Source organism: Ictidomys tridecemlineatus, chromosome 11, assembly GCF_052094955.1.
Source record: "Ictidomys tridecemlineatus isolate mIctTri1 chromosome 11, mIctTri1.hap1, whole genome shotgun sequence".
NCBI lineage: Eukaryota > Metazoa > Chordata > Mammalia > Rodentia > Sciuridae > Ictidomys > Ictidomys tridecemlineatus.
Genome location: NC_135487.1, coordinates 77,439,411 through 77,464,615, shown reverse-complemented (window position 1 = coordinate 77,464,615; position 25,205 = coordinate 77,439,411). Strand labels below are relative to the sequence as shown.

The 25,205-nt window shown below is 39.2% G+C and overlaps 1 long non-coding RNA gene across 1 annotated transcript; it reads left to right on the top strand.

The window, feature by feature from the left end:
* Positions 1–11,742: 11,742 nt before the first annotated feature.
* On the top strand, positions 11,743–22,033 carry LOC144368143 (uncharacterized). The gene is made up of 3 exons (XR_013427921.1): positions 11,743–12,441; positions 15,461–15,638; positions 21,241–22,033. It is a non-coding gene; the product is annotated as an uncharacterized LOC144368143 (long non-coding RNA).
* The last annotated feature ends 3,172 nt before the right edge of the window (positions 22,034–25,205 follow it).

The following is a 25,205-nucleotide window of genomic DNA, read 5'->3' as shown; positions in this document are numbered from 1 at the left end:
AATATGTCAATCCCACATCCCACAGATCTCTACATTTGCCAAACAGCCTTTTGGTTCTGTTGACCCCATTTTTTTTCTTTATCTTTGCATAAATGTTGGCGTGACATTTTGAGCAAACATGGTCTCTCTTTTCATTCAAAAAAACAAAAACAAACAAACAAAACTTCCCTTCATCCTGTGTCTTTATGATATGGGGTTACCTAGGAATCCCATCATAATGCACAAAATCACCACTTTTCTTTACATTGGATTAAGGGAGGAAGCTTAATGTTCTACAACCGTATAATATATATATATATATATATTTAAATATATATATTATATATATATATTATATATATATTTAAATCAACTGCCATTATAACATGGGGAAGGGGAGGATCTTATATTAAATGCAGACCACTTCACATGGATCCCAGAGTGAGAAGAGAGGGAGGTATCGTGCTGCTCACTGTAATATAGTTTTATTTTGCTTTTGCAAAATTGGTGCTTTTTTTCAACTCCTGGTGCCTGGGGCTGGGGGTTGAGGTGTCTGACTGAGGAGGAGGATTGGGCCCCTTTGTTTTAAGACCAGGTACTGATTACACCTGACAGGGCTGAAACTTGACTCCCACAGAGTTTACCAGCACTTCACTTTCTTCCACCAGCCACTTAACACAGCAGGAATGTAATAGAAGTTGTCACTTTGATTCAGTTTGTATACTGTTTAATATGTTAACAACAACAACAAAAAAGTTCTCTTTGGTTTCTTTTCCCCTTTGAAATTAGTTCCCCTTTGAAATTTTAATTTATATTAAAAATATATTTTTTAAATATAAATATTCAACATGGTGAGATTTCTTCTCAAGGCTAAATCTTAATGTTCCTGCTGAGATTCTCATAGTTCAAGAATAATAGCATTTAATAAAAAGTCTGCCTGAGAAAAAGACTCACATAACCTGAGCCATGGCAGTGATTTTGTGGTATTTGGATTCGTGTCTATAAAAATATTTGTACACCAGATGGTGGATTGTTCCGCGCATTCATCCCAAACTAAAAGTTTAAAAAAAAATTCACACACATAAAACCCTGTGGCGGGAGAAAAATCACCACTGGTTTTTTTCCCAGTCATGTTGCATGAGTAATAGTAAAAGCAACAGCTAAAACAATAAGATTACCCGATTGAATTCTTAATGCGTCGTCAGGTACACAGACCTCAAGTAGTGCTGAAAATATTTTCTCCCTCTGAATAACGCATACCTCAAGAACAACTCAGTTTGACAGCTCACCGAGTGGACATATTTTCTAAAATACAAAATTATCCTGCTGATGGAGGAAGCTCTATGGGGTGACTGACACAGGTCTGGATTGGGAAGGAGCCAAATTAAACACGAAGCCAACAGCTTAGGGTCTAGTCATGAATCCAAAATGAGTTTTTTCTCTGCAGGTTGATTTCATTTTTAACAGTCAATTCTCAATTGTCTGATATAATGGGTAGTGAGGCATATAAGGAAAAAAACTAAAACAGAATAATAGAAAACTAAATTTATATTTGTGGAATTTGTGATAAGTTGGTGGGAGAGTTGTTATTTATGTCACACACTGTGGCCACGACCTATGGGGACCTGGCTGTCCATTTGTTGTGGCATTAGAGCCAACACGAACAGAACCATTTTCTAAAGGGAATCTGGCACCTGCCTATGGGTACACCTTGGCCTACCTCTTTCCAGGGGTAGGCGTAGGCACGCACTGGGCCTGGTCACAAGGGAATGCCAAGCTTTTAGGTGTAGATCTGCATCTAATCAGAAATACAGTTTCGACATGTAAAGTGACTGCCAGAAGATCCATCCCTGACATCTCTTCTGCTCGAAGCTTATCAAAGCTTGATTGGAGAAAATAACATTTAGAGAGAGATATTGTCCATTGTCTTTTAGATATTTTATACCTTTAGATATTTTATATTTTTTAGGTATTTTATCTTTTAGATATTTTATACCATAAGAAATAGCTGGTGAAAACTCACTTGCTTTAAATGTTATTCATGACATTGGTGTCCACCTTGAGGCTACATGGGAGACATTTTTTCACATTCTCAAGGTTCCTGAGTCTCTGTTTCGAATCATGTAACTGGTCTATTTCTCTGAGTCAGATTTGTGATCTCTTTTTAGTAACTGATTAAGTCTTTATGGTTAAATTTCTGTGTAGTGATTTTGTCTCTTTCTTCACTTTTACTGTCTTGCTTATTTTTTTTTGCTTTGTTTTATTGCTTTTGTTTCAATTATATTTTGTGATTTATATAAATAATCTAAAATGCATTTTGAAATGAGGCAGGGATTAAATGGATTCTTTACATTAATAAAATCATTTTTATTGTATGTCCTAAGCAAATTACATTAAGAATATACCTCTGAGCTTTGAGATGTAGGGAAGAAAAAAAACAACTTTTCACCCATGGCTAGATACAGGGTTGAGACACCTATCCCGAGAGACAGAGCAATAAGAGAAAAGCATTCAAATTTATTTAATGTAAGTTTTACATGATATGAAAGTATTTGGAAATGAAGATTTAAAGAAACAGGGCTGAGGCTGTAGCTTAGTGGTAGAGTGCTTGCCTCGCATGTATGAGGCACTGGGTTCAATCCTCAGCACCACATAAAAATAAACAAAGATACTGTGTGCTCACCTATAACTAAATAAATATTTTTTTAAAAAAGAAAAAAAAACAGAGGGTCATCTATGTTTCTATGCTAAGTCGGATGATGTTAAATGATTGAACAAAGAGGGTCTGATAGAATGGTATGGTAGTAAACTGAGAGGAACTTAGCTTGTTTGTTCAGATTCTTCTCTATGCCCCTGAGTCTTCAGAGGTAAGGGCATTTCTTTCAAAAAGATATAGTGTAGTCACTCTGGAATGAAGATTTTTTATGATCTGCTTCAGGGGAGAAGGGTGAGGGGAAGGTGAGGGTGACCGTCCTGCTTCTGTGGTTTTCTCAAGTGCTAAGATAGCATATTTTGGAGTAGTGCATCTTGAACCTCATCAGGAGACATTCCCAAAGATATGAATAGTTATGGGGGAGGGAGGTCGAAGGATGTTTTAATTAATCCCAGAAAATTGGGACATTGATATGCAATAACATCTTAATTAACAAATCCTTAGGACAAAACTATTTTTAATTAATTTGAGGCACAGAGGAAATTGAAGGATGGGTTGATCTCAGACTTGAAGAAAAGAAGCAAAGGCACTATCTTGGAGAGGACTCGCCTGTTGAGAAAATCAGGGTGCCGATGAAGTTAGGACAGACCCATCTGACCCCTTACTCGTGGGGTGAGGGGACAATGGTCCAAGAAAGGGCTTATCTAGGTCAAGGACCAAAAGAAACCCAGGCCTACTTCACTGCCCCCAGGATGACTCTGCTGGAAAAGTGACACAGGGAGAGCATTCATTTCCCACCACACAATCTAACACCTCTTCTCCCTTACTCCACCTCGTTTATAGTATTATCATGCTTAACGTGAGGCAGATTATAACTGGATTATCGTATCCACCCTCAATTGCGAAGGTTATTTATGAAGATAAAGTTTTGTTAAATACATTCAAGAAGGTTCCAAGGCGCTGGGGATAAAAGAACAAGTCAGAATTCTTGTTCTTCAAAAAGCTCACCCCTTTTGAACCCATTTGGTAAAGTTTATTCATTCATATCATATTTACTGAGTATCTGAATGAAGCCTATAAGAATAGCATGGAAGATCCCCAAGTGACAGAAGGAGCCAAGGAAAGACTGTCTGAGAAGGTGGCATTTTGATTGAGACATGAGGGATGGTGAGTTGGTCAAGAAACAGGAAAGGAGAACACTGAGCTGATGGAACAGTGCGTACAAAGCTCTGAAGTAGAAGAGATGGCCAGGGTGACTAGAGAGCAGTAAAAGAGGACCAGCATGCATGTGATGAGGTGACGCAGAACTCAGGTGAGGTCAGGTTAGAGCAAGGTATTTTGCTCACACCCACAACCTCCTCTGAGCCTTCATTCCAGTCACCTTCTCAAGGAGATTTACCCTGGCCAGACCACTACATGGCAATAACCCCCTTGGCTCCAGTTGGTTTCCATTGCATCTGTCACCTTCCACAATTGTAATAATATGTAATTTATTATGTTTCTTGTTTGTCTTCCTAGTGCATACACTTTAGGAAGGCGGAATTTTCTGTCTACTCTGTTTACTGATATTTCCCCAATGTGTAGAATAGGGTCTGACCTTCTGTCGGTCTCCAACAATAGATGGTGAATAGAATTGTAATGACAGCCAGTACATGTATTAAAAAAACACCTGGCCTTGCCTCATTTATATTTTGGAGAGATAACACTGGATGTTGACTGAAGTTTTAAATTCAAAAAGACACTTTTTTGGCATCACTTTATATCAGCTCCAGAATCTAAAACTAAGTTCTTGACCAGGAAGAAGTTAAGCTTCTTCCATTCCTTTCCCTACTCGTCCCTTCTCTTCCCCTTTTAAACCACCCAGGTGGAGGGAAAGAAACAACATGGGTATTATGCAGGCTTTAGGCACAGAGGAATAAGCCACAGAATGTAAGCCAACCATCCTACCAAACCCGGCACAGCCAGAGGCACAGACTTTGTGCATGACTACCAACAAAGCCCAAAATAACTGGGATCAATGAAATGACAGGCTACAAAAGGTGTGTTTGCATCTTGATTCCTTTTGCAGGGGCTCCGATACTGCCTTGAGGAAGAAACTGTTGGCTTTTCATATCAGATTTTCTTTTTTTTTTTTTTTTAATTTTCAGGTTTCACTCAAAAACAAAGCAATTTGTACTGGTTAACTCTTTTTAAAGAAGCCTGTTGAAAGAAATTGCCTCAGGTTGGAGTGCTCATACTCCATTAGGAGGAGATTTATTGGATACCACAGGCTTAGGAAACCTACTCTATGCTGATTCATTCGTTCAGCAAATATTTATGGAACCTTTTCTATGTGCATGGTACTTTTTTAAAAAAAAAAAACTGGTTTCTTATAAAGCTTACCTACAGCTGAGGAAATGACATATATGCACAAAAAGTTAAATAAAGAATCAACAATGCAAAATGTGCCCCAAGGCACTTGTGATTAAGTGCTAAGCAGGTGGTGGAAACCAGGAGCTCTCTAGAATCCCTCCCAAACACTGTCTGTGGCTTTCATTACCTCAAGACAGTCACATGACAATGAGAAATAGAGTGATTTGTCCTAAAGCTAAGTGAATTACATCATATAACTGACCATTATTCTGAGATTATGCCTTTCATGCTCTTTGAGTAGTCCAAAGTCTTTCCTTTAATATCCTAACTCATGATGACACTTTTTTATTTAAAAAAAAATTTTTTTGTAGTTGTAGATGGACAGAATGCCTTTATTTTATTTGTTTATTTTTATGTGGTGCTAAGAATCGAACCCAGTGCCTCATGCATGCTAGATTACAGCCCCAGTCCCATGATGACGGTATTTTATAAAGTATTTATTTGTTCAAAATAAAAAGTTAACAAGTCTATATTGGACTTTATTTTTAAAAATCTTACTTGCTCATTTAAACTCCCCAAACTAGAAGGGCTGTCATGGAGGTGAGCAGGATCATAGCTGGGAGGGGTCTGCTGATAGAATAAACGGGGCAGGATTTTTAAGGTCAGACTGGAAGTAGATAGATGTACATTCATTCAGTTTTTTTTGTTTGTTTGTTTGTTTTTTTGGAGGTGCTAGGGATTGAACCCAGGGCTTTGTGCATGGGAGGCAAGTACTCTACCAACTGAGCTATATCCCCAGCCCCCACATCCATTAAGTCTTGATGTGTCTTTGTTGAATTAAATTTAATCAAACTCTGTATGGAGCCAGAACAAAGCCAAGTGACAGTTTGCTCGGGAGTCAGCAGAGTGTGGACAAGTTATTATTGGGAAATACAATTGAAAGGAAAATTGGAACAGATTATAGACAGCCTTGAATATTCAAGTATGGAAGTAGACCCTGTAGAAATGGCCAACATTTTAATGGGCAGAAAAGTGACCTGAAGGAGCAATATTTTTAAAAGATTAATCTTTAAAAAATTTTTTTTGTTCTTTTTATTAATACATGACAGTAGGATGTATTAATGATACATTAATAATAATTTAATAATGCAATTAAACTGGTTGTGAATTCATATTTGAACATAGGAAAGTTATGTCCATTCATTCTGTCATTCCTATTCTCATCCCCCTCCCTTCTCTTCATTCCCCTCAGTCTAATTCAAAGTAATTTAATTCTTCCCTACCTCTTCCCCTTATTATGTGTTAGCATCCACATATCAGAGAGAAAAATTAGCCTTTGGGTTTTGGGGATTGGTTTATTTCCCTTAGCATGATAGTCTACAGTTCTATTCATTTACCAGCAAATGCCATACTTTCATCTTTCTTTAGGGCTGAGTAATATTCTATTGTATATATATATATATATATATATATATATATATATATATATATATATACCATATTTTCTTTATCCATTCATCTGTGGTAGGGCACCTAGGCTAGTTCCATTGTTTAACTATTGTGAATTGAGCTGCTATAATTGTTGATATGGCTGGTCACTATGATATGCTGATTTTAAGTCCTTGGGGTATATACCAAGGAGTGGAAAAATTGGGTCAATGGAAAATTTTCCTATTCAAAAATAGGAATCTCCATACTGCTTTCCAAAGTGGTTGCACCAATTTGCATTTCCATTAGCAAGATATGAGTGTACTTTTCCCCACATCCTTGCCAACGTTTATTGTTACTTGTATTCTTGATAATTGCTATTCTGACTGGAATGAGATGAAATCTCAGTGTAGTTTAAGTTGCATTTCTCTAATTGCTAGAGACATTGAACATTTTTTCATATATTTGTTGACCGATCATATTTCTTCTTCTGTGAAAGGGTCTGTTCAGTTTTAAAAGGTTAATCTTCATGTAAACTATGAGCTTTGGGTGATAATGATGTATCACTTAGGTTCCTCAATTGTAACCACTGTCCTCCTGGGGTGCAAGATGTCTATAGTGGGGGAGGTTGTGCATGTGTGGGGACAGGAGGTCACTGTACTTTCTGTTCAGTTCTGCTGAACAGAACCTAAAACCTTCCCAAAAGATAGTCTATTAAAAAAATATTAATCTGGCAGCTGAGGGCAAAATGGAGGAGTAGAACAAATCGAGAACATTTTGCAGATACAAAATTAGCAAAATTAGCACTTGAAAGGGTCTGTCTATGCAAGTAAAGCATCTTGGAGTTTAGGATTTATCAGCTAAATGACAAATCCACCCCGAGAAGGGAGCTACTCTAAAGGCAAAGAACTCAGCCAGGAAGCAATTCTGATGCCCCAGATGCAAGATGAGAAGAGTCTAGAACAAAGTATCAACAAATAAAATGGAAAACAGAGAAAGAATTTGGGCATGAAGAGGAAGGAAATCCCATGGCATCTGATGATTAATAGGATCAGAGGGGAAAGCAGGGTCAGGAGAGGTGACCCTGAGGTTTGGCCAGCTGGGTGGTAATTGCACTGCAGACAGAATAGGGACAAGACTGCAAGACAGGGCAAAGGGACTGAAAACTAGAGAGGAGTAGCCTTCAGGTGGAGGTGGGACTTGGCCACAACATTTCCTAAGTGCCAGGCACAGTGTACATGGCCCTTATCTTCTTGATCAAACTCAGGCGTGTGAAAGAGTTTTCTAAGTCAGAGAATCTGACTCTGAAGAGAGCAGGGGCATCCATTGGAAGATGTTTTCAACTCTGTGACATTTTCAGTTCCATTCTCCTATCAGCCCCAAGAAATCTTAAAGGAACAGAAAATTGTGTTATTTGCTCCAAGAGTCAGAATAAAGGCAGGATGCAGCGGTTGCTACTCACCTTTTCCGGGAGTAGCCCAGAAGGTGTTTACAAGGAAGATCCCTTTCTGCCCTTTGACTTGCAGAGTATTTAGACGAAAAAAACAGGGTAGAAGTCTTGGGGTGGGGGTGGGGAGTCATCTCAGATACAAATAAAAGCTAAAAAGGAGTGACACTCTCTAAGGGACAAAGCACCCTTGAACAGCCTTTGAAAAGAAAGATCAAGAAGCTGGGGACAGAGCAAGGTAATCTTCCTTGCTGTGGAATGACATCTCTGTTCCTTTCTCTTCCCTCTTCAGCCTCACCCTCTTCATTCCCTCTTCTTTCCTGAATTGCCTTCCATCTACTAAACAAAAATACTAAATGGGGGTGGGGACAGGAAAAGCCTGTATAATTAATGTTTTCCCCAAATCACAGGTTATTTTAAAAGACCAGTCTTCATCATTATTGTTATTACAGTTGCATCAGGTGAAATGGTAGTATTTACCAAGGAGACAGCTCATTTGACCTGCACTGAAGTTAGGTTTGGCCACCTTGTGTTTGGTGGAGTTGTAGAATGGATTCAACTGTCCAACTACAAATCCTCGCATGTCACTCCCTTGTGGGAGAGACCTGACTGATTACCTAGTTTGCTCCAGGTAGAGATAGTAACAGCACCCACCTCGTAGGGTGGTTGTCTGGATTCTGTGGGGGAAATAAGAAAAGTAATTTGCAGAACAGAAAGACAATAAGCACCTGAGAAGATCCAGGTTTTGTGGAACTTAAAGATTATAGACTTTTAAAAGTCCTCCTAAATAAAAAGAAGATAGGGCTAGGGATGTGGCTCAGTGACAAGAGTGCTTGTCTAGCATACATGAGGCCCTGAGTTTGACACCCAGCACTGCAAAAATAAATAATATTAAAAGAGATAGGCTGAGTATGGTGGCACACACCTGTAATCCCAGTGGCTCAGGAGGCTGAGGCAGGAGGATTGAGAGTTTAAAGCCAAAGTGTAAAGCCTCAGCAAAAGTGAGGCACTAAGCGACTCAGTAAGATCTCGTCTCTAAATAAAATACAAAAATAGGGCTAGCGATGCAGTTCAGTGGTTAAGTGCCCTTGAGTTCAATGGCCAGTACCCTCCCTCCTCAACCCCCCCAAAATAAACAAACAAACAAACAAATAAATAAAATCTTAGTTTTGCATAATTCTTACTTGTGAATGTATGACTATGTGAACATACTGCTAAGGCCCCTCCCAGGTTCTGGGAAACATGCAAAAGAAAGGTTCTTAAACTCAAGCTTTACCAGCTTCAAGATAAACCCACTTCTAAACAAATGTTCAAAATGAATGTTGGGCCTTGCTGTCATTTATTTATTTGAAAAAAGAAAATGAGTATAAAGCATTTACTGTGTGCTCAGCAGTGAGCTCTTAGCTGGGTGTAGGTGGCGTTGCCCATCTGGAAGGTCTATGCCCAGCTAAATGGAAGGCCATTAAATATCAAAGCAAGCTAAACTCCTTATCTAAAGAATGTGGTTTGATTTGACAAAACATCCCAGAGCTAATAAATGACTTCAAAGCACTTTGCAGAGCTTTTTAACAGAAACCCTGTGCCAATGGAATAGATGAATATTTCTAGTCATTATTTTATTTTTTCCTTTCAAAAAACTGTGATAAAATACACAAAATATTCACTATCTTAGCCCTTTTGAGTGTACAGTTCAATGGTATTCAGCACCTTCCTCTCCTTGAGCAACCATCAGCACCACCCATCTCCAGAACTCTTTTCATCTTGCAAAACACACTCTGTATCTATTAAACACTAACTTCCATTCCCTCCCTCCCTCCACCTCCTGGCAACTTGTTCTGCTTTCTGTCTCTGTGATTTTGACTACTTAGAAAAGTCAAATACTCTAAAGACTATTTATATCTTAGATTTGTAAGATAAATACAAAAATAAAAGCAGGTAACACAGAGTACCTCCTCACAGTGGAGTCATACAGTATTTGTGTTATTATTGGCTTATCTCACTCAGTATGGTGTTCTCAGGGTTCATTTATAAGGTTGCATATATCAGAATTTTCTTCCTTTTTAAGGTTGAATAATATTCCATTGTATGTATATACATTTGTTTATCTATGCACTTACCAATAGGCACTTGGGTTGCTTCCATATTTGGAATTCCATGTTGTGAATAACACTGTTACAAACGTGGGTAGAGTGGATATTATTTTTACATGGTTTAAAACATTTGCATCCCTATAATTACAGATTAGAATGCACTTGGATTGTTGCTTTCCTTTGCTCACATATTAATTAAACAAAGCAAGTCAGTTATCAAACTCAATTTCTTCATCGCTGTTGAACTTGTATCTCATTATCATAAAAAAGGGCAGTGGGTCAGAAGAGTTTCGAACAAGCACTTAGGACATTAGAGTACTGGTCTCAGCACTGCAGCCAGTGTTAGATAACTATGTGATACCTGGAAAATTCTGCATCTTGCTGGGCTTCAGTTTCCTCATATCCTGTGGATGATTTGGACAATTTCCTCTCTACGGGGATCCAACTTAGTCCAGTTTGCCAAGTCACAAAAAGTCCCATATCCCTAGGAAACTTCTCCATCCCAGGCAAAGTGGGATGGTTGGTCACCCTATCTTCAGCAAGTATTCAAATTTGATACCAGATTTGAAAAAAAATATATATATATATATGTTCTAGATTAAATAGAATCAGGTTGTTTATCCCCTTCCTATCCCCACCCCCCAGGAAATATCAAAAAGGGATTCAACAGCTGAGTCAGACTGAGACAAAATTCCAAGTGTGTAATTTTTAACAGGCTTTTTGGGAAAGAGTTGATTCTTAGATCCAGTTAAGAAGTCATCCCCCACAATCGTTCTGGTTAGGGAGGTTTGTGTGTTAACAATTAGACAAGAGCTGTTAAAATCTTCACTGAGCAATTTTAAAATGCTGCCATTTTTAAAAACTAGTCCAGTTTCTCATGGCTTCTCATTTTTTCCCCTCTCCCAAAGGGTTCCCTTCTCTATCGTGGGGGAAACACAAGAAGGTGTTCCCACAGAATGATAACAAGTGAAAGTCAACCAAGGTGGACCCCTTGTCTGATTTGCAGCTAACAGGAAAGCTCAGCCTGGACTGTGTTGAAGAGTCCCCCCCCCCCTCTTGCACAGGAATGCGCTGATATGCCACGTGAGCCCCCTTCTCTGGGGAGGATGATGTAGCCAGATTCCAGCTCTCATCAGCAAACAGGCGGGGCGGGTGTGAGTGAAGTCAGTGAAGAATTGAAGGGTATTAACTTTTAGGAGTGAAACGCAGGCCTGGATGATGTGGGCAAAAGAAGTATTTCAGCTCAATTTCATTGGCTGCAAGTTTTTTAATTGTTTAGAAAAACAATTCCAAGTTCATGAACAGTTCCAATGCATTTTTTACTTGATTGAGTCTTGATACAGTGCCTAAAAAGCAAGCAAAACCTTCTCCCTATAAGTAAACAGAAATGAAAAGATAACCCTTGTATCGATTATTTTTTCCAGTAGAAAAAATGTTTTAGTGACTCCTTTTTGTGGTCTATCACCACAGAATTTCTGTTGACAGCTTAGGTGATATTTTACAAAACTTTCCATACATAAAACATTCAAACCCATAGATAATGGATGTAAAGCAGAGGCTTATTATCTCCATTTTTTAAAAATACAGAAACAGAAGTTCAGACAAATTAGTAGTCTGTTAAGTGGCAGGCTAGTCTCAAACCTGGGGGTTCTAAATCACAATCAGGACTCATCACCAAAATGCAGAGGAGAGTGTGTTTTGCTGTTTTAATTATTCCTTCTAGCTGTTTTTGCTAACTTTCTCATACTTTTGATATCATCCAAGGATAATGATTAACAGGAGAGCAGAAGGTCAAAAGCAGTATTGGTTAAAACCTAGACTGGCTTAAAGAGCCCATAAGAGGAAGAAAATAAGTGGGCAAAGAGGCCTGAGGATAGTGAAAAAGGGCACAGACGACCAAGCCAGTTCCACACTGCCTTCTAAATCAAGGGAAGTGAGAGAAGAAGCTTCATCTGTAAGGAGAACACTTGAAGAGAGATCCCTGGGTTGGTATTTAGGGAGCTACTGTTGACCTCTGGGAACATAATTCCACAGAATCGTAGAATCTTGTGTTCTGTTAATCTGAACACTTATCCATATTCCACCACACTCCTGATTATTCCAACAACATTGTTGGATAAGGCAGCCAGCAAAGGAGATTGAGAAGCAGCCACCGAGGTCAAAACACCTAGAGAAGGATGTCTTCAAGGCTGGCTAACAAAGCCAGTATTTAAAGAAGGAGGAGGAACATCTCTGTGCCTTTCTTTCAGTGTTTTGTGAATGTAAAACTGTTTTGTTTTTTTTTTTTAAAGCCTTTACTTAAAAAAGAGGAGGAGGAGAAAGAGAAGGAGTAGGAGGAAGGAAAGGAGGGTGGTAATAGATCCAGTAAAATGAGGACCAAGAATTGCACCATGGAGTTCACTGGTTATCTTGACAATAGACTGAAGGAGACCCTGGATGATGGGAAGAAAGCCTGACTAGAGTACATTCAGGAGAAGATGAGAGGAAAGGGGGTAAGAGGCAGCTAGTATAACAAACTTTTTCAAGGAATTTTTCATGAAGAGAATCAGAGAAATGAAGCAGTAGCTGGAAGGGGATGGGGGTAAGAGGAAGGCGGTGTTTGTTAAGGGTGGGAGATCTGCTGGATGCAGTGGACCACACCTGTAATCCCAAAGGTTCCAGAGGCTGAGGCAGGAGGATCGCAAGTTCAAAGCCAGCCTCAGCAATGGCGAAGCACTGAGCAAGGCAGTGAGACCCTTCTCTAAATAAAATAGGGTTGGGGATGTGGCTCAGTGGTCAAATGTCCCTGAGTTCAATCCCTGATACCAAGAAAAAGAAAAAAAAAAAAAAAGATGGGAAATTTCACAGTATGTTTATCCAAATGATCCAGCAGAGAGGAAAAGTGATGATGCAAAAAAATGGCAACAATTGCAAGAGCAAGGTCCTTACGTAGGGGAAGGGAAGAGATCCAGAACACAGGTGGAGTTGGCCTTGGAGAGGATCATGGACAGGAACAGAAGGAGCCTTGCAGTGGGAGGGAAGGCAGCACCGTAGGACACAGATGCAGACAGACATATATGAAAGCTCTCATTATGCTTTTATTTTCTAAGTAAAATAAGGAGCAAGCTCGGCAGTTGAAAGTAAAAAGGCCCTAGGGACAAAGAAGAATCAGTGAGATCATCCTTTTAGAAGAATAGGAGAGTGAGTGGATCAAAAAAATCTATTAGGATTGCCTGGCAGGATGAAGGGTTTGGGGTCACCTAAGATTCAGTGCTATCGTTGGGTCTTTAAGACCAAAACTCTGGGCCTCCCTTTGCCCATACCCCTTAAACGTGGTCTCATTTAAAACATAACAGTGTTAATCATTTTATTGGATGTCACAAACGTTCATGTTACATTCAACCAATTCCCTGGTGCATAGGTGCAGTCTGGGGCACATTCTCTCTGGGACTAGGCTAGGAGGTGAGTATGGAGAAGAGAGAGAGAGAGAAAGAGAGAGAGAGAGAGAGAGAGAGAGAGAGAGAGAGAGAGAGAGAGAGAGAGAGAGAGAGAGAGAGGGAGGGAGAAGCTGACTCCATGGGGTCTTTTGCCTCCATTTCTCACAAATAGAAAAAAAAATCAATATTCTTGGATGACAGCAAACATCCCTTTGGGATGGAGGAACATAGCAACTGGAAAATACGGCTTTGATTTGAAAACAAAATGAGCTTCCATATACTAATCCCTAGAATCAAGGCTACCCACTGAGGCCCAAGCTCCGATGGACCATCCCAGACCTCTCCCAGGGGACTTTCCTTGAAATTTATAGCATGGAAAAGAAAAAGCAAGAAATGAGTGACTCCTGCCAAGCTTGGGAAGAGAGGCAAGAAGGTGTTCCCATCTGGTGAGGCCCAAGTGCCTCCTTCCAAAGTCACCAATCTTGGGTGTATCATTTCATCTGGTGGGGATGGAGCAGAGAAAGGTGCGTAGGAGAGTGGACAGAAGCCAGGAGTGTGACACAAGTTTATTTCCCTGCAAGGAAGAAAACAGCAGGGTGAGAAAGGAAAGTTCCCTCCCTCCTAATAGCCAAGGAGGAAAGTTAAGTCTTAGATCCTGGGAGACTGCCCCATCCCATGCTCCTGCCTCTGACCCCTCTTCAGCCTTGAGGCAAGCACCAAATAGGGTATAAACAGGGAATTGATGACCATGTTGGCCTATGAAATCCCAGCTGGTCCTGTGGGAAAGAGAAAAAGGTAGATGAATTGATTGGAGGCTCAACTGAGGTCAAAGAATGCTTGACTTAGTGGATTAAAAAAAAATGCACTAGAAAGATCACAGTCTCACATATTTGAAAATCACTATTATGGTTTTCTTGAGTCTTTTTATGTTTAATTCCAAAAGGAATTGAATTCTTTCAGAGGTCCTATATGAGAACATTTCAATTATATTTATAAACTCCCTGGCTGCTTTCGATTGAGCATGCTCCAGCACACTCTTTTGAAAGGATGGCACCTGGATGCATGCCTCCATCCAGAGGGAGTGGGCAGGAATGCCCATCTTCCCTGGCCGGGGATGCCTCTCTTCTTTACTGGTGCAATCTGTGGTTCTGCTTCCTCTTCAGTGTTTCCCTCCTGATAACTTAACTTGAGCTCTTTGTCTTTTACAACACCTGGGTCTTTTTCACTCAGGTACTGCTGCTTGGCGAGGGCTCTATCACCCGAGACCTGGACAGTTTTCTTCTGTTTTGTTTTTCTAAATTTACTGACCTTAAATAGTGAGGTTTGGAGGAGTGATCTATCTGGGAGTCATTTCAACTCTTACTAGCTACTACTCTATTCCTTTGTACTTGTTCACAACAACAACAACAACAACAAAAGGCATCTACGCTTGGTCTATCTGAGGCTGGAAAAAAAACATGGACGTGTTTGGAACAGCTGTGAGTGTTATGGCACAGAGCTGATAAGCAAGAAAGAGCACTTTCCAGAGTGCTAGGCACTGAGATCAAAGCCCTCTGCAAATATTTTGATAGGAGGCAGCTGTGTTATAACAAAGCCTGCACTGACCTCTCCTGAGAGGACCTTTGCCAAGTCTTGGTTCTACCATTCTCTAGTTGTTGTCACCCTGTTCAAATTTACTTCTCTGAGCCTCAGTTTCCTCACCTATCAAATGGAAATAGTGATGTCTCTCATAAGTCCATTGGGATAATGAACTCGGGGATTTCTGAAAGTGTGAAACAAATTTCAGGAAGTAGTACTGTAGAGTAAGAGTCCTTTAAAAGAAAGTGGTTGACCTGTCTGTGTCTGAGCTCCTCCCAAATCAGAACTCCCAGCTGGTTTCATTTGGGGATGCGTCCCAGGGAGCAGGAAAAGGGAAGAGGAGGAGTGAAACCCAGAAGGCAGGCCAGTACAAAGATAGGTCGCTAAATTGCTCAGAGCTGTGGGTGACTGAAACTTGACCCCATACAACCTTCTGAAAAGCCTTAAGTGAACTGTGATTCAGAATTGCCCCTCCAGGGGACAGTTTACTTAAAGGCTTCCCTCTCCCTGGATGGAGGTGGCCCCTGGGCACCGATGCCTCTCTTTTCAGGTTGCACACACGTGAGTGCCCAGTGGACTCCACAGAAGCCCCAGGAGAAGAAGTGAGAGGTGGAAGGTGCAGAATGAGGCAAAGTCAGGTGACATGCTTCAAATTAGTTCAGAATGGCTTTCCACTGCACCAACTGGAGTCAGAGGTGAGACGGGGAGGTTTTGAAATGGTGCACAAGTTACCACCATGCCTAATGAACATGAAAACAAAACAATAACAACAACAACAAAAAATTGTGACATGGCTTGGCTTGGTTATTTATAGCAGGTATTACATACCATCTGTTTGTAAAAAAAAAAAAAATAGGTACACCTAAACATTAGTTCTTAATGCTATTTTTCCAGATACTATGTGTTTCTGTAGAATTAGGAAATGCAATTTCCAAGACCCACCTGTTTGTTTATTTTTTTTGTACTAAATTATAATTAGAGATAACATGGCCTAATTGAAAGAGACCCAGACCAAAACTTTGGAGAAATATCTTCATTTCTCTAGGGAAGCAGGGGTGTGGGCGACAGGGTAAATCGTGAATGCTACCATTCTCCCTGCCTGTATTCTACTGTTGTGTGGGTTTGGGAATGTGGGGGAGGAATTTCATCAAATAACCTATTTGAAAATAGTTTATAAAAGAGGAAGGCTTGCTATCATTTGTGTATTAGGTATTGATTACTAAAGTCTATTTGCCCCCAAGATTCAACCATAAAATAATTTTAAGTTGTCAAGCCAAATCAATAAAACTAGAGCACCTACTTTGCCAGTCACCACTAAGGATACAAAGATGCATAAAGAGGAGTGATATGAGGAATTAGGGTAGTGCCTGAGTAGTACTATGACCACTGCTATTGCAGGAAGAAAGAGTATGAGCATTAGATGGAACTATCCAGAAATAAAGTCTTGGGTTTTTCTCAGGTTAAGCCTGACTTTCCTGAGATTATGAGAAGTGTGGTCTCTCTTATATTTCCATGTAGCACTTCTATAATATTATTTTACATTTAACATGCAGCCTTTTCAACCTATCTAATATTTTTTTAATTTGTGAGGAGTGGTAGGCAATTTTATATTTTTTCAGAAAGACAGACATTTTTTTCTAATACCTCTTGTTAAATATTCTATCATTTCCACTGTTTTGAAATGCTATCTTTATTTTATTATTTTATTCTTACATGTGGTCTCTGGTCTATGACATTGACATATTATCTTTTCCAGCAACAATTCCACATTATTTAATTGAGGCAGGTTTATAGTTTGATAAGTTTTAGGTCAATATTACCCCTATTGTTCTTGTTTTTCTCGATTATCCTTATGTATTTACTTTGCTGGATGATGCTTATAACCTCTTTATTTTATTATAAAATCCTATTAGAATTTGGGTCATGATTTGCTTATATTTTCTGTGTGAAATATTATCCAAAGTCATCTCTTTAGAATAAGGTGAAGACCAGATGTTTGGAGAGAGGAGGGATGCAGCAGCTGTTGTAAAGAGCAGAAGAGTTAAATTATCAGATCACCCTGCAGATAAGGAGGTAACCAAGGATTGATAATAGCGCTAATCTACAGTTTAGGTGATTTTCTGCTCAGGAGCAGGCATGAAGAATGGTCTGGCTGAATTCAATCTGGGATTGGATTTAGTAAAACAAGCTTAAGGTGGGAGGAATATATTTATTTGTCTTTCTTTTAGAATAGAAAAAAAAATGTGTTTTTCTTTCACCAGAAAGAAATGTGAATGAAGAGAGGTGTAACTTTTTGTTTCATTATTTTAAAAATATTAGTAAAACACAAGTATTAATTTGTGGACCCAAAAACCCCCCTAAATTACAATGGAACTTTTTATTGTGTAAATAACTTAGTGTGTGTGTGTGTGTGTGTGTGTCTCATATTATACTTGAAATATTTTCCTGTGACACAAGAGCACTATTTGGTGTAAAGCCCTATTTTTTTGAGTGTATATATTTCTCCCTAATGTTTTCTTTCTTTGGAATTAAGCATTCTCAAATGTATTCCCAGGGGAATCTGGAAATGTTGGTACATATCCATTTGGCAGTTTAGGGATTTGTTAGAGTGTGGGAAAATTCAGAGGTTATTTTCAGGTTAAGACATCTAAATATTTCTTTCTAGGTCCAGAACACAGCTTGTTTTTAAACTGTAAAGACACTGTATTTCTTGGTGCCCTTTTAAAAAGGAAATTGCTGCCATCTTTAACTAAATAATGTTTGAAATAAATACCAATTTAGAAAATTAGAGAATTTTTAAAATTGCCTGTTGGTTTTTATGTTTCCTTAGGCAAGCAAAGTTAAAGAACTATTAAATAAGATGGTTGTAAAGGTAAATCCAAGGATATCATAAACAAACCTTTTTACCTTTTCCTTCACTATGAACAGAGGCTTCAGCAGGGTGAATCTCTGCTCCATCCTGGGAAATAACTCCAAGGCTTTCCTCTGGGGCTTCCTGAACTCAGGGTGCTGCCCATTCCCATCACAGTTCTCTCAGCCCAATTGTCTGCTAGGTGGGGAAAGACCCAGAATTCAACTACTACAAGGAAGGGGAAATGATGCTGTGTACGTTGGTTACGAAAAGGCTGCTGTTTTCATGGCTCCCATCAGCCTTCAGAACATTCCCCATATTCCTTCAGCCAGGAAGCTGGATCCATGCAATTCTAAATGTGCTACTCCTGTCTAGATGCTCACTGATCAAAAATTCGGTCAGGTGGGGTGACTACATATTTCAAGAGTTGCCAGCATATACATTCAACTCATGTGTCTTACGTATAATCAACCACGACTCATTCCTTGAGCTTTGAGGTGAGACAATGAAAATAAACATGATATATCAACATATTCTTGGCACATACCATGAATTAGAATATTCACATTTCAGAGTTGGACTCCTCTTGACACTTTTACTCTTGACACTTTTACATTTATGCACACTTTCTCTGGCAATCATAAATTCAGTAAAATTTACCCTAGACTATATTTCTTCCATCCATTCCTTCCTATCCACTGGTACTGCTAAGTTGTTGATTCATCTATATCATCTCTTACCTAGTCTCTAATAAAATCCTCATAAATAGTCTCTCTCACTCTTCAAAAATGTGTATGTATTTACAGTACTTCTGTGACTAACAGTGTTCTATTGTTTATTGGCCCAAATCATTGATTAGAATTCCTCCAAATTTGGGTCTTTTCCTATGTTCTCTGCTTCATCTATGTTATTCTCCCATTACTTGGGAGAATATCCTACCACATAGAACTGTCTGTAGTTCTAGGGCTTTTCCTTCTGTCCAGAAGTGATATCTAAAATATTTAAAGAACAGAAACCAAGCAATCAGAACATGTCCAGTCAGAATTGCCATTTTAGGGCACCCTAGCACCTTGACCTTGAGTCTCTTCCTGGGAAACTTCAACAGATCCTTCACACTGTCTATGGAGGAATAGCAATTGTGAAGGGGCTGGATGTGAGAGGTAGTGTCATTTAGAAAAGATTATTGACTTCATTAACTTTTTCAGCTATGCAAAGACAAGTATTTGCACAGCAGGAGCCATTTACAGAACCTGAAATGAACTTTTATATTTTTTTGAGATAGTCTGGAAAAACCCACCACTTCATCTCTGGTTGCTTCATAAATACTTTTGCCTACTTCTTTTACCCAAGTTTAAGCCACAGGAGACATCTACCACCTCTCACATAGTCCCACCAGCTGATCAATTTTTTAACCAGGCTGATCTTTTTATTTCCATGCTGACTGAGAAACATTATGTCCTGAACTGACCTGAAAGTATGAGGAAAAGTTCCAGTATCTTCTCTAATAATAATAATAATAATAAATACATCCTTTTCTTTAATCAAAATCACAGTTGTGCGAACTCATCATCATAACATCATTAAAGAATTGTTATCAAGTTGATCCTCAATGCAAAATGCTAAACTGTCCTTGATAGGAATTTAAAGAAGTAACATGCCTCCATGAATTTAGAGTTGAATGTGGAGGTAAGATGCGAATAGCCAAATTAATAATGTTGATCCAACAGTAAATTATGCACTGCTATCCACAGTCCTGAAGAGGAAAGGGGAATATGTCTCTTTCCCAGGAAGGTAAAGTTTCCTGGAAGAGTTGGGGGTGTTTGCAGTGTTTCAGCCTTGGCCCAGCAGGAGAACCAGCATATGTGACAGACCCAGAGAACACAGGGCAGGCTAAAGCAGGGCCTTGATATTGAGATGAAGCTAGAATTATAACTGTGGTCAACCTGCCAAAGGAAGTGTACCAGGAAAAGGAATCTGGGGAAGGTCCCTTAAGTTTTGTTAAGCAGAAACTTAACACAATCTAAGTAGCACTTTAAAATATTATGCAGTAGTAGTTAGCAAGCAGTATGCTGGGAAATAGCATGACAGAATGGAGCCAAGTATTAAATTTGAGTCTAGTTATGCCACTTTCTAGTTGGATGGGCTTGGACCAATTAACCTCCAAGTCTTCTTTAATCAGCTATAAATATTGAACCATTAATTCCTCACTCTTAGGGCTCTTATGAGAATAATATTTTGCATTTATGAGGACTTAATATGGATACAGTACTTAGCTCACACTGTGCTGAGTACTGTACCCATGTTGTTTCATTTAACACTTTTGTTTTCTTTTTCTTTTCATTGTATAAGATATATATAATATAAAATTCACCATTTGAACCACAGTTCAAGGATATTAAATATATTCACTTGTTGTGCAGCTATCACTGTCTGCCACCCATCTCCAAAATTCTTTTCATCTTTCAAAACTGAAACTCTGTATCTCTGAAATAGCACCTCCCATTCCCTACACTCCCCAGACCAGAACACCTGCCATTTGATTTTCTATCTCTAAGAATTTGACTATTCTAGGTACTTTGTATAGGTATAGTTATCAACTGTTTCTCTTTCTGTAACTGTATTATTTCACTTAATGTAATGTCTTCCAGGTTCAGCTGTATTTTAACATGTGCCAGAATTTTCTTCCCATTTAAGGTTGAATAATATTCCACCAAATGCCTTCTATCACTGTTTTATAATGTGAAAATTGGATTTAGAGAAGTTAACTTGCCCAAAATAACATAGCTGATAGGAGAAAGAACTAGAATTTGGACAGAAACAATCTGATTCTATAGCACATCCTCATTTTCCCTGCATATCCTACATCCGGTAGGTTCCTTAACCCATCACTGCACCTGGAAGCAGGGGAACGGGGGAATTGCAGGAAGGCATTCTATTGTTTTTGATTATCTAGCACCACAGCTTATCCTGGTAACATAATTCCTCTTATTTATTTTTATTTTTTGGTACTAGGAATTAAACCCAAGGCTAAGCAGGCACTCTACCACTGAGCTACACCCCCAGCCCATAATTCCTCTTTTCTTTGGAGAACTCTGTCTATGATTGTACCAATTGTACATTTCCTCACTCAAAGGTCACAAGGGTATGTTTCCCAGACCAGGCCAATCAGAGCCATGTGTCTAGGTCCCCATAGTGAGTCATTCAGAAGTGGCACATGGGTGCAAGCAGAGTTCTCTCTGATGCTCTAAGGAGGTTCTGACCCCGTAGTTGTAGTTGACCATTTAAAAAGCTTAGTAGGGGGATGGCAAGGGAGGTGAAATCCTGAGCAACATCCAATTCCCTGATCTAGACATATTTGCAGTCAGCTACCTGCATCAAGTCCCCAGAGATGTGATCCAATATATTCCCAGAGAAGTGATCCATTTCGAGATGTTTTTGTTTTTAAGGTAACTGGAGTTGAATGTCTGTAACTTGGAAGAAAAAGAAACCTGACTAATACACAAGATCAAAAAGGTCCTCATGGGAATGGAAAGGAAAACTAACAAGAAGTATTGTGAAACTGTGTGATGTGAGGAAGAGGGAAAGGTCAAGAGTCCTTTTGAGGTTTGGATACCTGGTGACAAAGCATAAAGCTTTTACTGAAAAGGTGGAAGAAGTTGCTATTTTCAGTAGAGTTGGAAGAGAAAGTTTCCAAGGCTCCCAGGAGTCCAGAGCACTAGCCAGTTGCCAGAGGTAGACTCTACAACGTGACTTGTGTCTGCTAACCACGTCATCCTCTTCCAGAATCGCAAACTCATGAAAGGGCGCAAGGTCTGATTGGAATAGGCCTTTTGGACTCTGGCCTTTATCCTCTGTTATAGTTTAGATACGAGATATTCCCCAAAAGCTCATATGTAAGACAATGCAAAAAAGTTTAGAAGTGAAATGACTGAGTTATGAGAGTTATAACCTAATCAATGCACTAATCCTCTAATATGGACTAACTGGGTGGTAACTATAGACAGGTGGAGAACTGTTGGAAGAAGTGGGTCACTGGGGACATGCCTTTGGGGTTTATATTTTGTCCTAGGTGAGCAGAGCTCTCTCTGCTTCCTGATTGACGTGTCATGAGCTGCTTCCATCCTCAGTGCCCTTCCACCAAGCTGTTCTGGATCACCGTAGGCCTAGAGCTATGGAATCAGTCATCTGTGGATTGAGACCTTTATAACCATGAGCCCTAAATAAACTTTTCCTTCTCTACGTTGTTCTTGTCAAGTCTTTTTGTCACAGTGACAAAAAAAAGCTGACTAAAATATCCCCCCAATTCACTCACTAACCTAATACGAATTTTCTTTCCAAATACAATTTATTCACTAATATGTTCATTCATTCATTTAAGACACACTTGGTGAGTGCTTACTATGTGTCAGCTACAGTGGCAGGTGCTAAGGATACCGAGATAAGAAAATAAACATGGTCCCCTACCTTTAAGGAGTTTATAATATAGTGGAGAAAACAGATGCAGGAAGGATTTGTCACACAAATGAATATAATTAGAAATAGTCTGAAGTTATGTGAAGAAAATGGAGTTTCATAAGAGGTATCTTGGGGAATATAATTTAGATAGAGGAGAGTTAGGAGGATTACTAGGGAACTTTTCTGGGTAGCCAAGTAAGAGGTGGGCACTGAAATGAAAAAGAAACGTAGAAACCAGAGGAGTTGGTCTTATCCACCCTTAAGAAAAAAATGATTCACCCATCAGGAATGTGAGACTGGGAGGCTTCAAAGTGATTTCTTTGAAGTGCAGCCACACAGGCCCTTAGAGCAGAGTTTAGCAGAAGAAATAAATAAATAAATAAAAATAAACCAAGGTAGTGTAGGGATCTCTCAGCCTGTTCCCCAGTCACCTCTGGATGACTCTACTCATTTACTGATTCATTCACTCATTCATTCAAGAAATATTTATGGAATACTCACAGGTGGGAGGTATTATACTAAATGATTTGGGAGAAGACAATCTCCACCCTATCTCTCAGCAGGAGGGCAGAAGCTTGGGTATGCTCTTCCTCAAAGGGCTCCAAGAATCACCTTGGTCTTCACCTTACAGAATCTGCTAGACATAACCACATGCATATATTTAATAAGACTTTTATGCCCTCCCCGCTAGCAGACTGGTATTTTTCTTTTGTAACTCAGGACAACTACATCTAGTCCTCCCAGAAGAGGCAAAGGTTCTTTACCCACATAAACTAGGGAACATGGCAGACTGACACCAAACACAGTGTGGCCGCCCAGTCCCTTCAGATAAACATAAGGAAAGGTCATCCAAACACAGGAAGACAGCCGCCCCCTTCCCTTTTCCTTTACCCCCTCCCCTTCCTCCCCCCTGGCTCCCTTATCCCCAGAGGGTGGACCCAGCCTTTCCCAGAGTTTATTCTGAGAGCTGGAGCTCCCACAGTGGAACGTGCTGCGGACATGGGAATACAACAGCTCGGCCAACAGGGAAAACCAAAAATATAAACTGAGATACTTAATAGATTTCTGCTCCTCCTCCCAAATTGTGGCAGAAATGTCTGCTGGTATTGCTTTTACTGAGCTCGGTATAAGCCAGCCCTTCCTAAGAGGAGGTCTTCTGAAGATTATTGCATTTGCCAGTGAACATTTTGTACAGAGGAAAATTAAACTCTTTCTTAGGATTCTCAGTGCCATTTGCTTGATCCGCTAAACAAATGCAACAAATGTTAGGAAACAAAGGCCAGAAAGCCTTGTATCTCAAACACTGGCAATCGAGTTAAACATGAATACAAATAACACTAAAACTGCAGGGGAAAAAAATTAGAAGGCTTCAAAATCTACTTCAAAATCACTGTTGGAATTTTGTAAATAACCAGGAACTCTGGACCCATAAATAGGAAGTCATTTTATCTTTTACTGTCATATTCTGACCCAAACAGTGGTAAGAACAAAGTTTATGTTCTCACCATTTTGGATTTTACTTTCCATTTGAGAGGGGAAAGAATGAATATTCCAGGATTATATACCCCAATGATTATAAACCAGCATTTGTGATGAAATGTTCAGTACTAATTTCAAAACAGACCCGTGTTCGAAAGCAAAGCATAATGGTGACCTTTCTCATTAGCTGTTGCTCAAACAAAGATATGTTCCAGCAATATCCGATGCTTCCTTCCTGCTCGGGCCTCCACCCAATGCAATTTAAAACACTTGTGTCATATTCAAACCAGAGCTAAGGATGTAATGTGGCTGTTTCAGTAACATTGTGTTTATGGTTTGTTGTTACTTTCTAAGTTTTTTAAAATGTTTTGTTTTCACAAATTTATTATCATGAGTTGGATTTGCAAGATTAACTGTGTGAGATCGTATAGATGAACTTGTTATATACATATTCACTTTTCTGTTTCTCCAACTCCCTATTTTTGTGATGAATAGTATCATACGTTCTTAACCATGGGACAGAGATTTATTTCTCATTGCTCTTTGGTCAGTGTTTTTATGAAACTTTATAGGCAAAAACAAATAAAAATGAAACAATTTTTAAGGATCATATGTAATTTGTTTTTTGTTAAGTGCTATGAACAAAAACAAACACAAATCTAAGGAATGAATGTAAGGAAGAAACAGGAGAGAAAGAGAGAGAGAGAGAGGGGTAATCCTCATGTTTGTCATGGCTAATGTTCCTGAATTAGGTTGAAAATGATCAAAGTCAAGGTGATTTTCCCATAGAATAATAAACTATAAGAATTTTGTTATTGACCCAAATTTTTATGTCCATCTTTGTAGAAGTGACCATAAACAGTGCAACTATAAATCATATAAACCATTTATATTTTCTACAATGGGCATAATTTTGTAAAAGAAAAAAAATGAATTCATATTATTTTAAAGACAATTTGACATATCTATACTTGTACAGTATAAAGCTTTTAAAAGTATATATACCTCATAAAAAGAGTTAATCACCCCGCAATTCTGTGAGAGTGTATTTGAGATGGTACAGCATCACAAACTACTACAGCAAGAAATATTTAGAGTGTTGATATTTGGCAGGCCACATATTGTGTCATTTAACCCTTATAATATGCCAGTGAAGTGTTTTTAGCATTACTATTTTAAAATCAAAGAAATGGTGGCTCATAGGAAATAGCTTTCCCTGGGAAGGGGGCTAGCTCACGTAGTGGAAATTTGGAGGTAGAGCTGCCCTAGCCTGACTTGATTTAGAGGTTCGCTATATTATCTGGACCCCAACTACAATGTCCCTAACATTTTTGCAGTTCTGCCCCTTTCTGCATAGTCATTGCATCCTCAGCCCAGCTCCTCTCCAGCTGCAGTGACTCTAGGCCTTCCATTGCAATTCCACATAATCTGAAGGAAGGAAGATTGCATCCCAGAAATCCCCCAAAAGCCCCAAACA